Source organism: Glycine soja, chromosome 19 (genome assembly GCF_004193775.1).
Source record: "Glycine soja cultivar W05 chromosome 19, ASM419377v2, whole genome shotgun sequence".
Lineage (NCBI taxonomy): Eukaryota > Viridiplantae > Streptophyta > Magnoliopsida > Fabales > Fabaceae > Glycine > Glycine soja.
Genome location: NC_041020.1, coordinates 9,585,549 through 9,602,499, shown reverse-complemented (window position 1 = coordinate 9,602,499; position 16,951 = coordinate 9,585,549). Strand labels below are relative to the sequence as shown.

General features: G+C 43.2%; 1 non-coding gene across 1 annotated transcript; it reads right to left on the bottom strand.

Annotated features, from left to right (window-relative positions):
* Positions 1–2,004: 2,004 nt before the first annotated feature.
* Positions 2,005–2,111, bottom strand: LOC114401043. Its single transcript, XR_003664159.1, has one exon. It is a non-coding gene; the product is annotated as a small nucleolar RNA R71 (small nucleolar RNA).
* Positions 2,112–16,951: the final 14,840 nt, after the last annotated feature.

Here is a 16,951-nt window from a genome sequence, read left to right as displayed (position 1 = left end):
GTTGTTTCCCTCTGAGAATGAAGTGTAACTCTCTTTGAGGTTCTGTTTTTAATGTTGCTCTCCTATCGGTTTTCCCTTCACCAATTAACCCACATGCGTTCTGTTAATCTGTGCGCACTTCGTGTTCGATTAATTGCCTCTGTGCTTAAATTACGTTCGTGCTTAATGAACAAGGGGTTACTTGGTGTATGTGTTGCTTAATCACATATTGACAACCCTAAATTGATTTTCGCTTAGTAAATAAAATTAGGGTTGGATTAAGTGGTTAACTGTCAGGGGTGAAATCCTCATAACCTAGGATAAGAGAATGGCTTCTGAATTAGAGGAAACAACACGTTTTTAATACTATTAATTTCATATTCCAATCTGGTTGTTCTTAAATTCACAAACAAACATCCCCCCAATTGTTACTGTTATAACGAAGCATATTATGAACATTTGGTCAGTCATTGCTCGTTGGGAAACGACCTAAGATCACTTCCTTGTTACTGCATTTCAATGTTTATTTGATTCGGGTACGGCCTCGATCAAATTTGGCGCTGTTACCGGGGAGCAGTGGTGCAAAAGTTCATAATAGCTAGTGATTCATGTTTTATGTTTAGTTGTTTTACGTTTAATTCTTTTGTTTAGTATGTCCATGTTGTGTTAGTGTGTTGTTCTATTTTATTTGATGTTTTGTTTTGCAATTTAGTAGTACCCCTTGTTCAGCACTTCCCCTACTTCAGTTTTATGTTTTGCTAAGAATAATGCTTAGTGATGGAATTAGAGACTGATTATGTGTTAGTGTTCACACAGCATTACACTAGTGACTGAGTTAGTGACAGTTGTTGACAATTTAATTGGCGATTTTTTGTTTTGATAGTTAGGGTTGTTATTTTTGGCTGAATTTTGGTGTGGTAGGTTCTTTTGACTCATATTTTGTGTGAAAAATACCAGGAACACTTGTTGTGGCTAGATTTGAGAGATTCAAAAAAATTTGAGAACTTGTGTTTAGCAAAACTTCAAACAGCCATAACTTTCACTCCGGGTATGAGAATGACTATTATTATATATTTATTTGGGGTAGAAAAAATTTCCCATACCGTGGCAGCTTGCTGTAGGTTGGCTAAGGTCTCTAACTAGCCAAAATCGCCTGTTTACTAGTTTTTTTTTTTTTATTTTTCAAGTTTTACTATTTTAGTTTTCTAAACTTTCCTCAGGTAGTTTCCATAGTTAGACTTTGAATTTTTGTCTAAAGATTTTTGTTCTATCTTTTCATGATTTTAGGGTGTTGCTCACAAAATTTCAGCTCATTTGGATATTGTTTGAGTATAGCAGTAGTTTTAACCCACCTCTTTTGCCCTGTCTAAGAAACACATGAACTGCTGCATATAGTGCATGACTAGAGGCAATCCAGGTGACTTACAACCCTTTGATCCTGAAATAGATAGGGCATTTCATAGATTAGTTAGGCATAGTGTGCATCTTGATTACCCTGAACATTTTGTACCTTTTGAGCATCCTGAGCATTTTGTTATTGGTGAGTCTGAGCATTCTGTGGTTGGTAATTTTGAACATCCTGATTTTGAGCATTATAATTTTGAACATTTTGATTTTGAACATTCTGAGTTTGAACATTCTGAAAATATGGCTCAACCTCCACCTCGTGAAAGGACTCTAAGGGAAATGGCTGCACCTGATTTCACTTATGAAAGCTTGTGCATTCAATACCCTGATGAGGATGTCCCATATGTTCTTAAAACTAGACTGATACACTTGTTGTCCAAGTTTCATGGTTTTGCAGGTGAAGACCCTCATAAGCATCTAAAAGAATTCCATATTGTCTGCTCCACCATGAAACCTCCAGATGTCCAAGAAGGTCACATCTTTCTGAAAGCCTTTCCTCATTCTTTAGAGGGAGTGGCAAAGGACTGGCTATATTACCTTGCTCCAAGGTCCATCACGAGCTGGGATGACCTCAAAAGAGTATTCTTAGAATAAATTTTCCCTGCCTCTAGGACCACGGCCATCAGAAAGGATATTTCAGGCATTAGGCAACTTAGTGGAGAGAGCTTATATGAATACTGGGAGAGATTTAAAAAACTATGCGCCAGTTGCCCTCACCACCAGATTTCTGAGCAGCTTCTTCTCCAATATTTTTATGAAGGACTCGGTAACATGGAGAGAAGTATGATAGATGCTGCCAGTGGTGGAGCCCTTGGAGACATGACCCCTACTGAAGCCACGAATTTAATTGAGAAGATGGCTTCCAACTCCCAACAGTTTAGTGCCAGAAATGATGCTATTGTCATTAGAGAAGTGCATGAAGTAGCCACGAATTCATCTTCATCAGCTGAAACTAAGAAGCTTGAGGGTAAACTAGATGCCTTGGTTAACCTGGTGTCGCAACGTGCCCTTCGCGGGCTAGCGAGGGCGAGGCTCACGGGTGCGTTTTCCAAAGGAGGAAAGATGCGCGGAGTCGCCACCAACGTTTATTTGTGAAAAACGTCAGAAAAAACGAAGGAAACCGGTCAAAATGAAAATTCTAAGTTCGGGAGTTGTATTTACGTTTGAGGAAGGTATTAACACCTATCACGTTTGTCTCGAAGGACAACAGCCTATTTTTTAGAATTGTGGAAATTGCGTTATCTTAACTTTATTTCTTTTTATTTTTTGAGGTCGACAAAAGCGGGGCTTTTGCTCCTACGTACCCTCCTTTGGAGAGGAAATCAGACCTACGTAGTTCTTCCTTATGCATGGATCAAGTGATTCTCTTTACTTGAAGGATGATCATTTTAAGGCGTTGGACCTTAAAAATTATCCTTTTTACTTAGTAAGAAACTGAAATGATAAACTTCCAAAAACCTATTTTTGTGGACGAGCTTGACTAGGCGAGTTTGATTTTAGCCTTAGTTTCACTTTAGTTATTAGTCAATTCAATTAAGAATGAGAAATCCCAAAGAGAAAACGTCCGATTGATTTTTCGCTTTACTTTACTAAAAGGTATTTTTTATTATTATATTATTATTTTACCTCTTTTTTGATTTCCAACGTGGTTACGGCACGACCGAACGGTCGGAATTCATTTTAACCAAAATTATCGGATGATACAATTCAAACGATCGGTGGAAATTTATTTTATTTTTAGATTAAGCGAGGAATGACTTAAATAAATGGCTTAAGCACGTCAAAAGGGAGTATAAAAAGTAAATGAAAACGAGAATAAAAACACATGAAACACAATGTGGACCACCACAGGTACATATAATGAATTGAAAAGCTTGGTTTGAGGTACTTACCCGTTGAAGACTGAAGAAAACGAAGAACGAACGATGAATCTTGAAGAACGGTCGAGAATCTTCGCGTAATTACTCACGGAAACGTTATGGAAACGTTACGGAAGCGCCTCGGCTTGGATAATCTTCACGGAAACAATTTTTCTAAGCAAATTCGAGAGAGAGAGAAGTGCCTAAGGGGCTGAACCCTTTTCTTCTTCACTTCTCCCCCTATTTATAGCAAAATAGGGGAGAAGCTTGCCGCCCAGCTCGCCCAGGCGAGCAAGGTTGCTTCCTCCAGAAGCAACAGCCTTCTGGAGGAATCTTCTGGAGGGCCCAAGTGGGCCTGGTTGCTATTTACACCCCCCTTTTTACTAAATGCACCCCCTTTTTCTATTTTTTTGTAATTCTTTTTCCATAACGTTACGAAACTTTACGAATTTCGTAACGATACTTATTTTCCTTCCGCAAGGTTACGAATACTTACGGATTATGTATTTACTCTTTTTTAGCTTTCGAAGAAGTTACGGAAACTTACGGATTGCGCAAAAACACCTCTTTTCGACTTCCGCCACATTACGGAATTTCACGGATCGCGCAAGCCTGCTTCCTTTAGATTTCTGAGACGTCTCGGGACTTCATTTATTGTGCAACAAAGGACGCCAAGTATCTCAAAGCGGCTAACCAAAGATTGCATGTCATCAAGTAATAATCCCCGGACGAAATTAGGGTATGACAGTTGCCCCTCTTTACTTACCTCTCATCGGAGATAAGAGGAAAGCAAAGATAGGACACTGATTTCGTCCGCCCTGCCTTTCCATGATGACGACTCTCGTCTCTACTTCTTCCTTTTTTTCTTCTGCACAAAACAAAATACAAACAACAACAAGAACAAACGAATATAATACATATATACACATATACACATACTTGGCGAAGGAACCGATCTGGAAAACAACAGAATAACGTGCTTCCCAGTCACCAGAAGCTTCGCACTTGATAATGGAGAACACATGAACAGCGCTAGGCAATAACATTCATGGTACTCCGAACAAAGGTGGAGTATGGAGGATTGCCTTGAGGGTCCGCACTTAGGCAATCACGAAACTCAGCTCCAAACTAGAAAGTGGAGGACACATGAACAATCCTAAGCAATAACATTCATGTGGCTCCGGAAAAGGATGAGAATGGAGGATTGCCTTGAGGGTCCTCTCTTAGGCAATCATGGAACACAGCTCCAAACTCAAAAGTGGAGGACACATGAACAGCCCTAAGCAATAACATTCTATGTAGCTCCAGAAAAGGATGAGAATGGAGGATTGCCTTGAGGGTCCTCTCTTAGGCAATCATGGAACACAACTCCAAAATCAAAAGTGGAGGACACATGAACAGCCCTAAGCAATAACATTCATGTGGCTCCGGAAAAGGATGAGAATGGAGGATTGCCTTGAGGGTCCTCTCTTAGGCAATCATGGAACACAACTCCAAACTCGAAAATGGAGGACACATGAATGACAACGCAATTCATCTATGTGGCTCCGGAAAAGGATGAGAATGGAGGATTGCCTTGAGGGTCCTCTCTTAGGCAATCATGGAACACAGCTCCAAACTCAAAAAGTGGAGGACACATGAACAGCCCTAAGCAATAACATTCATGTGGCTTCGGAAAAGGATGAGAATGGAGGATTTCCTTGAGGGTCCTCTCTTAGGCAATCATGGAACACAAATCCAAACTCGAAAATGGAGGACACATGAATGACAACGCAATTCATCTATGTGGCTCCGGAAAAGGATGAGAATGGAGGATTGCCTTGAGGGTCCTCTCTTAGGCAATCATGGAACACAGCTCCAAACTCAAAAAGTGGAGGACATATGAACAGCCCTAAGCAATAACATTCATGTGGCTCCGGAAAAGGATGAGAATGGAGGATTTCCTTGAGGGTCCTCTCTTAGGCAATCATGGAACACAACTCCAAACTCGAAAATGTTGGACACATGAATGACAACGCAATTCATCTATGTGGCTCCGGAAAAGGATGAGAATGGAGGATTGCCATGAGGGTCCTCTCTTAGGCAATAATGGAACACAGCTCCAAACTCAAAAAGTGGAGGACACATGAACATCCCTAAGCAATAACATTCATGTGGCTCCGGAAAAGGATGAGAATGGAGGATTGCCTTGAGGGTCCTCTCTTAGGCAATCATGGAACACAACTCCAAACTCGAAAATGGAGGACACATGAATGACAACGCAATTCATCTATGTGGCTCCGGAAAAGGATGAGAATGGAGGATTGCCTTGAGGGTCCTATCTTAGGCAATTATGGCACACAGCTCCAAACTCAAAAAGTGGAGGACACATGACCAGCCCTAAGCAATAACATTCATGTGGCTCCGGAAAAGGATGAGAATGGAGGATTGCCTTGAGGGTCCTCTCTTAGGCAATCATGGAACACAACTCCAAACTCGAAAATGGAGGACACATGAATGACAACGCAATTCATCTATGTGGCTCCGGAAAAGGATAAGAATGGAGGATTGCCTTGAGGGTCCTCTCTTAGGCAATCATGGAACACAACTCCAAACTCAAAAAGTGGAGGACACATGAACAGCCCTAAGCAATAACATTCATGTGGCTCCGGAAAAGGATGAGAATGGAGGATTGCCTTGAGGGTCCTCTCTTAGGCAAACATGGAACACAACTCCAAACTCGAAAATGGAGGACACATGAATGATAACGCAATTCATCTATGTGGATCCGGAAAAGGATGAGAATGGAGAATTGCCTTGAGGGTCCTCTCTTAGGCAATCATGGAACACAGCTCCAAACTCAAAAAGTGGAGGACACATGAACAGCCCTAAGCAATAACATTCATGTGGCTCCAAAAAAGGATGAGAATGGAGGTTTGCCTTGAGGGTCCTCTCTTAGGCAATCATGGAACACAACTCCAAACTCAAAAAGTGGAGGACACATGAACAGCCCTAAGCAATAACATTCATGTGGCTCCGGAAAAGGATGAGAATGGAGGATTGCCCTGAGGGTCCTCTCTTAGGCAATCATGGAACACAACTCCAAACTCGAAAATGGAGGACACATGAATGACAACGCAATTCATCTATGTGGCTCCGAAAAAGGATGAGAATAGAGGATTGCCTTGAGGGTCCTCTCTTAGGCAATCATGGAACACAGCTCCAAACTCAAAAAGTGGAGGACACATGAACAGCCCTAAGCAATAACATTCATGTGGCTCCGGAAAAGGATGAGAATGGAGGATTGCCCTGAGGGTCCTCTCTTAGGCAATCATGGAACACAACTCCAAACTCGAAAATTGAGGACACATGAATGACAACGCAATTCATCTATGTGGCTCCGGAAAAGGATGAGAATAGAGGATTGCCTTGCGGGTCCTCTCTTAGGCAATCATGGAACACAGCTCCAAACTCAAAAAGTGGAGGACACATGAACAGCCCTAAGCAATAACATTCCTGTGGCTCCGGAAAAGGATGAGAATGGAGGATTTCCTTGAGGGTCCTCTCTTAGGCAATCATGGAACACAGCTCCAAACTCAAAAGTGGAGGACACATGAATGACAATGCAATTCATCCATGTGGCTCTGGAAAAGGATGAGAATGGAGGATTGCCTTGAGGGTCCTCTCTTAGGCAATCATGGAACACAGCTCCAAACTCAAAAGTGGAGGACACATGAATGACAATGCAATTCATCCATGTGGCTTCGGAAAAGGATGAGAATGGAGGATTGCCTTGAGGGTCCTCTCTTAGGCAATCACGGAACACAGCTCCAAACTCGAAAATGGAGGACACATGAACAGTCCTAAGCAATAACATTCATATGACTCCGGAAAAGGTTGTTGGCGGGACCGAACGGTCCACCGGGTTTTTCCACCTAAAAGGATAACATGCTTTTTGCAAAGAAAAATAAATCATTCGCGAGAGCACCACATCTTGGAGAAACAATATACTTGTGCCAAGGGTAATCTTTCTTGCAACCGAGAATGAAGGGTAGGACGTCAACTTCTAGCCTTCAAATGAACACGCAGGGGAAACATGGGGCTAAGCTGAAAATAAATCACTCTTGGTGTATAAAACTCACAAGGCAAGTGTCTTATCCTATTCCCAAACCAATAACTGCACCATGACTCTATTTTGCACGCGACTTCCTATCGAATCATAGATCAAACATACGATCACAGACCAATAGGATTTTCTCGAGGTCAGCATTTTTTTAGAGGAAGCTGGGTGTTTTGGTCTTTTCCTCTTTGTTCATGTGGGGTGGGATATTGCCAGTCAAGAATGATTCTGAGTGGCAATCTGGCTTTGGAGACTTTCTATCCTCTTTCTTTCATTGATCGAGAGTTGCTTCTTTTCCCTTTTCGCTTCCTTTCGATCTTTGATCAGGAATCCTTCCTTTCCTTTCTTTTGTTCTTTTCTTTATTTTTATTTTTCTTTTTTTCCTTCTTTCTTTCCATTTCTTCCTTCTCTTTCTCTTCACTTTTCCTTTCCCGTCCCTTTCTTTTGGAAATCGGATTTTAGCATTCCATTCGCTCTCCTTTAAGGAGATTTCACTGTCCTTTGCTTCGGGGAAAAGAATGAGGATTCCTCTTTTACAGGCCAAGGTTCAAAAAGGTCTGAGGTTGTGTTTCAATGGGGTCTTTTATCGTGGGAACCCAATCTTGATATCTGGGGCGAAACAAATCTGGGTGACAAGGTGTTGGTCTCGGGCCGAACTTCCACATTATTCCATAAGGCACGCGTGACAATGATGATTTGAAAATAACGTGCAAAATTAGTCATGGCTACAGCCAGGTGGGCACTCAAGCATCCCTTTTATGGCATCGTGACACTACGGTTGGGAATTTACACAGACAAACCCAACGTTTCCAAATTATGTTCTTTCATCAGTTCAATGCATTCATCCATCCTTATCTCAGTTCATTCCGGAAAATAAACTCTTAGCATCGGTCCCTTGTTTCCAGAAGATGCGTTTGCTCTTTACGAATGATTCATACTTCTTAACTACAACATGTCGATCTTTGCGGTCCTTCTTTCTTTTTTACTTTTTGTTTTATTTTTAAATATGTTCACTAAAACTATACACTTGTGGTTCTTTATGAGGAAAATCTTTCTTTATACATCTATGACAAACTTCTTTTGTACACGCATTAGAACTCTTCTTCTTACGTCACACGATCTATATACAAACCCTATTTACATTCAAAGATTTTCATTTTTCCCAACTCAACCTTATGGTTCACACAACGGTTTCTTCACATACACTCGTTGCTCACACACACAAGAATTCCTTTCCACGCATCATTTACACACAAGAATTCTTCTATACACATTTCCTTTTACATACATGTATAGATAAAAACCTTTTTCTTTTCTTTATGAACATGACTTTTATTCACAGCGCTTCTTTCTTTTTATTAGGATTTTTGGTTCATTTTATTTTATTATTTTTAGGACGACGTTCCTAAAAATGAAAAAAAAACTCTACGCGGTTCCAGCATTTCAAACAAACATTATTGACAATAACGAAACAAATACCGACATAACAACTCAAGTGATATGTATGTACGAAACAAAAGTCAAAACATGAAACAAACGTTAGTCCCTTAGTCAAACGAAAATAAAAGGATATATACCAAGAAAAAATGGAAACAAAAAGAAATATGGATCAAAGAATCTCCCAATCATGCGGCTCCGCTTCCTCCTAAGAAATCAAGTAAATCGGTCATCTCTTCGTCCTCGCGGGCCTCATCTGCCTCGTTGGGAGCCTCTGCTGGTGCCCCTGCTGGTGCCTCTCCTGCTTGGGCCTCAGGCCAATCCCCAGGCCACGCGACCTCTGCCCTGAACTGGTCTGGAGTAGGGCACGAAAAAGAAGTAAAGCCCTGACTCTACAGGCTGAGACTCATCTGATACAGACAATCATGAGTCTGTACATGTGCCCGATGGTTGGCTGGAAGCTTGCTTGTGGAGCTTCTATGGAGGCTGGATCTTTGAGCTTCAATGAGGTCCTTCAATGGTGATTTTTCACCATGGAGATGCAGCGGAAGACAAAGGAGAAGAGGTGAGAGGAGGCGCCATCCATTAAGGAATAAGCCATGGAAAAAAGAGCTTCACCACCAAGATGAGCCTTGGATAAGAAGCTTGGAAGGATGCTTCAATGGAGGAAAAGAAAGAGGGAGAGAAAGAGAGAGGGGGGGAGCACGAAATTGAAGGAAGAAAAAGGGAGAGAAGTTGAACTTTGAGTTGTGTCTCACAAGACTCTCATTCATCAAAGTTACAACAAGTGTTACACATGCTTCTATTTATAGACTAGGTAGCTTCCTTGAGAAGCTTTCTTGAGAAAACTTCCTTGAGAAGCTTCTTTGAGAAAACTTCCTTGAGAAGCTAGAGCTTAGCTACACACACCCCTCTCATAACTAAGCTCACCTCATTGAGAAGCTTCCTTAAGAAGATTCCTAAAGAAGCTAGAGCTTAGCTACACATACCTCTCTAATAGCTAAGCTCACCTCCTTGAGATGAGAAGCTAGAACTTAGCTACACACCCCCTATAATAGCTAAGCTCACCCCCATGACAAAAAAACATGAAAATACAAAAAAAGTCCTTATTACAAAGACAACTCAAAATGCCCCGAAATACAAGGCTAAAACCCTATACTACTAGAATGGCCAAAATACAAGGCCTAGACGAAGGAAAAACCTATTCTAATATTTACAAAGATAAGCGGGCTCATACTTAGCCCATGGGCTCGAAATCTACCCTAAGGCTCATGAGAACCCTAGGGCCTTTCCTTGGATCTCTAGCCCAATCTACTTGGAGTCTTCTAGCCAATGCCCTTGCGGGGTAGGATTGCATCACCAAATGCCGCAAATACTGCTCTGTATCAAACAATCCGGCTGGATCAGCCTGATGAGGTGGCGGCGCATCCGCGGCCTATGGTGCATCACCCTGGACCTGTCTCTGCGTGCAGTACTTCTCAATAAAAGCTCGGGTGATGGGCGGCCGAATCACCTTGCTAGGTGTGACGGGGACGCCGAACGACTGGCAGAGTCCTGTGATCAAGGCGGGAAATCCCAGGGCCCTGTTGGACTTATCTGGGTCCAGAGGGTGCCTGGTAGGCGCCATACCTGCAAAAATATAGATGGCATCAGCGATTAACTGAGCCACATGGATGCTCATCCGCGTCAGGATGGCGTACACCAGCTGACACTTCGACAGGGGAAGGTCAGAATTATGATCGGTGGGCAGGATGTTGCTGAGCAGCAAAGTCATCCATATCTGAGTCAGGGTGGTCATGTTGGTGCGCATGACCCGCACCCGCCTCCCGGCAGCAGTCCGGGCAAAATCTTGCCCCGGTATACATAGCAACTGGGCGATGGCCTCCTCATCGAACCCATCGGACCGGTTCCTCCTCTGGCCATACTCGCACTCCTGACCCTCTTCCAGCACTAAAGGGTATCCCAGGAGCTGGCTGATAGCATCTGCATCAAACGGGATCCACTGACCCCTTACCCAAGACCTCATATCTCGCACGCCTTCCTCCGTTGGCCAAGCATTAGCATAAAATTCGAGGACTATTTCTGGATCAAACTTGGCCATGGGGGTAACTAGTGATGCCCACCGCCAACGACCTATTTCTTCCTGGAAATCGGTATACTCATCGTCCCTGAGCTGGACGCGTCGCTCCCGGAGAAATGACCATCCCTTGATGGCCTCGAAGCGCTGCTGGTGTACAGCGCTCCTAAAGCGGTGACTGTCATACTCAGGAGCGGAACTAGTTCCTTCGGCCGCCTTATCCTTCCTGGATCTCTTTGAGGCAAGTTTCCTCGGGGCCATTTCCTGCGTGAACAAACATTTAGAAGTTAGTTTTACAAGATAATGCTTATCTTAACGCAAAAAATGTCATGCCAATCCCTCTAATTTAGACTAAACTCATATGATCCATTCATGCACACACGCATGTGTAGAAAATACCCTATTATTTATATCAACATACAAGGATATTCAAAACATTCTAGTTACCACACATATATATTTTTGGAAAGAATACTTACACGCATGCTCAAGGTATTGTGCCCAAAATTACATATGTTCATATCCTAAACATTTGCTATTTACAAACTACCTATACATGTTTGAAATGTATATCATACAAATTTTTATTGTTTCTCTCATATTCATTTATATGCATGTCCGAAAGCTAATTACATTATGCACACACTTTTGCATTCAAAAGGGACTTTCATGCCATCTAATCTACACTTGAGGGGCAATTCTACATCATATATTCATTTGGGAAGCATTCTTGTGCCATCTTTGGCATGGGCACATTTTTTTGAAAGGCTCCTTATGCTACCTATCCACAAATATACATATTTTGAAAGGCATTATTTACTATTCACTCATTTTGCAAGGTATTTTCATGCCATATATTCACATATATATATACCGTTGAAAGGTATTTTCCATGCTACCTAGGTGCAAGGTATTCCTCATGGGGCAGCCAAATTTAAATTTTAATAAAAACCCTCAAACATGTCCTAATATTCATGCATTTTTTACATTCAAAACCAAAAATTTAGATTCCTAGGCATAAGTCATGCTTCCTTGCATTGAAATTAAAAGCTTGGGTTCCTAGGCCTAGAATTACATTCGGACTCTCATTTTAAATCCTTCATGCTGTCCCTATGTATATAAAACAGTCCCACCATCCCAAGCTTACAAAACCATGCTCATATGTCATTGAGGCATTTCACCGAGCACTTGGTGGGCGCATGTTTAGACATAAATTGCAAGAGAATGGGAGCAATGTGGCATGCCCCATTGCTTCAGAATACAACCTAGGCCTAAGGCCTTTTCATTCAAATCCTTAATTCAAGAAAACAAGCACCAAAGCAAACCAAAACTGCCTCACAATTATAAGCATGTTCTCACACTTTAAGGCACCAAAAGATGAAGAAAACACATCAATGGGAAGCAAAAAACTCAAGGATGGAATACTTACTTGTTGGAGTGAATTGAAACACCAAAAACGAAAGCAAAACGCGATCAAAAGGCTTAGCGGAGCAAGAAACCGCAAGCCTTCGTGTTCTTTCTTTCTTGAATGAAAGGGGGGAAGTTTTTTGGATACAAAAACGTTCCCCTCCATCGTTTTTTATATTTTGAGTGTAGGGGTTGCTCGCCCAGGCGAGCTAACCTGCCACTTTTTTTTTTTTTTGAGGGGAACATTAACCATGTCCCCTCCTCCCTTACGGGCTAGCGTTTTGCCTAACTTGAACCTACTTTAGTTAGAATTAGGTGTTGATTACTTATTTAAAACAAACAATAGTAAAAGAAACTGTGAACGCAAAGGATACTGGGCTGCCTTGCAGCGACGTCCTCTGCTTGTTTAGCGCCGGGAAGGGGCAACGATCAGTCGGTCGTGACCCTAGCCCCACTTGCATCCGTCCCTGTGTACCTGCAAGTAGGAAACAACAACACACAGCCAATCGTGACCGGTCATCGCCTTACCTTGGTTGATTTCCGCCATTGATTTGTCTTGACTTCTGACCATGGCCTGAGACGATTCTACTCTTTGCTATCACAAGATATGCATGTGCATGTATGAATGTATGAATGTTTCTAATGCGATGATTTTATTTTAGTGAAGGCTGGTTAGATTCAATTTTAAATAAGCATTTGGGGTACCCCCATACACCGAGCGAAGAGGGCTCAAGTTATAACAAATCTAAAACACAAAGTTTGAAACACCAAAGGGAGGACTAAAACCCCGCCCACCTTTTCTTTTCAAAGAAACGAGACAAATACAGTGAACGGGAATCCCTAGAGGAAACCAAGAGGAACGAGAAAAACTCAGAAACAAAAACGTGCAACGGTCCTCAGATTGCCCCAGACTTCAAGCGTAATATCGTTTAACTACATCGGAGTTCACGGGCGAAGGCAATTCCTCGCCATCCATGTGGGTGAGTATCAGAGCACCCCCAGAAAAAGCTCTTTTCACCACGAAAGGTCCTTCATAATTCGGGGCCCACTTGCCTCGATTATCTTTAACAGTGTGGGACATCTTCTTCAGCACGAGGTCCCCATCGTTGAACTTGCGCGGGTGTACCTTCTTGTCGAACGCATTCTTTATCCTTCGTTGATACAAACGCCCATGGCTCATGGCGGCCAAACGCTTACCTTCAATAAGGTTAAGTTGGTCGTAGCGTGCTTGAGCCCATTCTGACTCTTCTAGGCCCGACTCCGCCATTATCCTCTGAGAAGGAACCTCTACCTCAAATGGGAGTACTGCCTCCATCCCATAAACCAAGGAATACGGCGTTGCCCCAGTAGAAGTTCGTACCGAGGTTCTGTACCCGTGTAGGGTGAAAGGCAACATCTCATGCCAATCCTTGTATGACACCGTCATCTTTTGAACAATCTTCTTAATATTCTTATTCGCAGCCTCTACAGCCCCATTCATCTTTGGCCGATAAGGGGTAGAGTTATGATGCTGGATCTTGAAGTCTTCGCACATCTCCTGCATCATCTTATTGTTCAGATTGGTGTCGTTGTCAGTAATGATCTTCCTGGGGAGTCCATATCGACAAATCAACTCCTTCTTTATGAATCTAACTACCACATTCCTTGTGACATTAGTATAAGAAGCCGCTTCGACCCATTTGGTGAAGTAATCTATCGCCACAAGAATGAAGCGGTGACCATTCGGCGCTTTGGGTTCGATGGCCCCAATGACATCTATTCCCCACATGGAAAAGGGCCAAGGGGCGGACATAACATTCAGAGGATATGGCGGAACATTGACATTGTCTGCGTATGCTTGACATTTATGACACTTCCTTACATGAGCGCAGCAATCACTTTCCATGGTGAGCCAATAATAACCGACCCTAAGGATTTTTCTGGCCACAGCATGCCCATTGGCATGTGTCCCAAAGGAACCCTCGTGGATCTCCTCGATCATGAAGTTCGCCTCCTTGGCATCTATGCATCGTAGGAGGGTCATGTCGTGGTTTCGTTTGTACAGGATGGTACCACTTACAAAGAAACCAGTAGCCAATCTCCTCAACGTCCTCTTGTCATTGTTAGAAATCCCTGGTGGGTATTCCTTATCCTCGACATACCGCTTGATGTCGACATACCACGGTTTCCCATCCCGCTCTTCCTTTATTGCATAACAATATGTCGGCCTGCCTTAAGATTTGAATTTGATGTATGGCAAATCTCCGTGTGGGGCAAGTTGAAACATGGATGCCAGGGTGGCTAGTGCGTCAGCCATCTGATTCTCTTCCCGGGGTATGTGGTGGAAGGAAATGTCGTCAAAGTACTTGGCTAACCTCAAGATGTGAGTTTGATAGGGTATCAACTTCGAGTCCCTAGTTTCCCATTCTCCTTTCAACTGGCGTATGACCAAAGCTGACTCTCCATACACCTTGAGTAGTTTTACATCAAAATCAATGGCCGCCTGAACCCCGAGGGCGCACGCTTCATACTCGGCCATATTATTGGTACAATCAAAACCTAGCCTAGCCGTGAAAGGAATACACTGATCATCCGGGGATACAAGGACTGCCCCTACTCCGTGGCCCAAAGCATTAGACGCCCCATCGAAGCAAACAATCCATTTGTCTATGTCCTCGTGCGTCCGCTTCTCTTCAAACAGGGCCATGATATCTTCATCTGGGAACTCGGGGTGCATCGGCCGATAATCCTGGAAGGGTTGCTGGGCCAAATAATCTGCTAAGGCACTTCCCTTTACCGCCTTTTGGGTGACGTAAACGATATCGAATTCAGACAATAGTACCTGCCACCTGGCGATTCCCCCGTCAGGGCCGGCTTTTCAAAGATGTATTTCACGGGATCCATTTTGGAAATAAGCCACGTGGTATGGCTGAGCATGTACTGTCTAAGCCGATGTGATGCCCATACCAGAGCATAACACGTCCTTTCCAGCATTGAGTAATTAATCTCACATGCGGTAAACTTCTTGCTTAGATAGTAGATGGCTTGTTCCTTTTTCCCAGAATCATCATGCTGACCCAACACACACCCCATAGACTCGTCCAACACGGTCATGTACAGGAAAAGAGGTCTTCCTGTTACAGGTGGCATGAGCACCGGGGGATTCGCGAGACTCTGTTTGATCTTCTCGAAGGCCTCTTGGCAGTCACTGTTCCATAGGACCGCTTGGTTCTTACGTAACAGCTTAAAAATGGGTTCACAGGTAGGGGTGAGTTGCGAGATAAATCTCGCGATATAATTCAACCTGCCCAAAAATCCCCGAACCTGCTTCTCCGTGCGTGGTTCCGGCATTTCAAGGATGGCCTTCACTTTCTCGGGGTCTATCTCTATCCCTTTCTGACTTACGATAAATCCTAGCAACTTCCCCGACTTCACCCCAAAGGTGCATTTGGTTGGGTTTAGTTTTAAATGGTATTTTCGCAACCTTCCAAATAGCTTACGCAGATTGACAAGGTGTTCGTCCTCGGTCCGAGACTTAGCAATCATGTCATCTACGTAGACCTCTATTTCCTTATGCATCATGTCATGGAACAACGCCACCATGGCACGCTGATAGGTTGCCCCAGTGTTTTTCAACCCGAAGGCCATCACTTTATAGCAGAATGTCCCCCATAGGGTGACGAAAGTGGTCTTCTCTACATCTTCGGGTGCCATCTTTATTTGATTATATCCCGAGAAACCATCCATAAATGAGAAAAGGGCGAACTTAGCCATATTATCTACCAATATGTCAATGTGTGGCCGGGGAAAATTGTCTTTTGGACTGGCCCGGTTCAAGTCCCGGTAGTCTACACACATTTGAACCTTACCGTCCTTTTTCGAGACTGGGACGATGTTGGCCACCCACTCCGGGTACCGTGCCACAGCTAAGAAACCTGCATCAAACTGCTTCCTTACTTCTTCTTTAATTTTTAAAGACATCTCGGGTTTCATTCTTCATAACTTTTGCTTAACCGGGGAAGACCCAGGATTCAACGGCAACTTATGTTGCACAATGTCGGAATCCAGACCGGGCATGTCTTGATACGACCACACAAAGACATCTTGATACTCTTCAAGAAGGGTTATCAAGCCTTGGCAGATAGGCACGGTCATACCGGTTCCTACCTTTACCTCTTTCTTTTCCTCCGTGGTCCCCAAGTTTACCAATTCGGTTTCTTCTTGGTGAGGCTTCATTTCACGTTCTTCCTGAGCGACCAACCTCTCCAACTCTGGTGACAGGACGTCCTCTTCCTCTTCCTCGTTTATCGTTTGGCTTATATCTCGATCGAAATCGATTGTCAAACCCTCGTTGTTAGGATCCTCAAAGAATCGACCCTCATATCTATACCAAACAAGACAAAAGAAACAAAAAACATGCAAAATGATATGAGAAAGGGTGGTACTGCAAGAACAGATGAAACAAGATCTCTTTGTTTATTTAATAAGGTAGGTTTCACAAAACAAAAGAGAACGGAAATCTATAGGCTCTAATTACATTGAATCAGCGGTATAGACTTCTGACTGGCTTATAACGCGCCAGTTCCCCACTTGGGAATCGGGGTGGCATGGTTGCACAAAACTTGGTGGGTCTTGAGGGAACTCCTCTTCTATTGCGGCCACCTCCTCCTCGGACGCCATTCCAGCGCTGGTGAAACACTGGCTAAT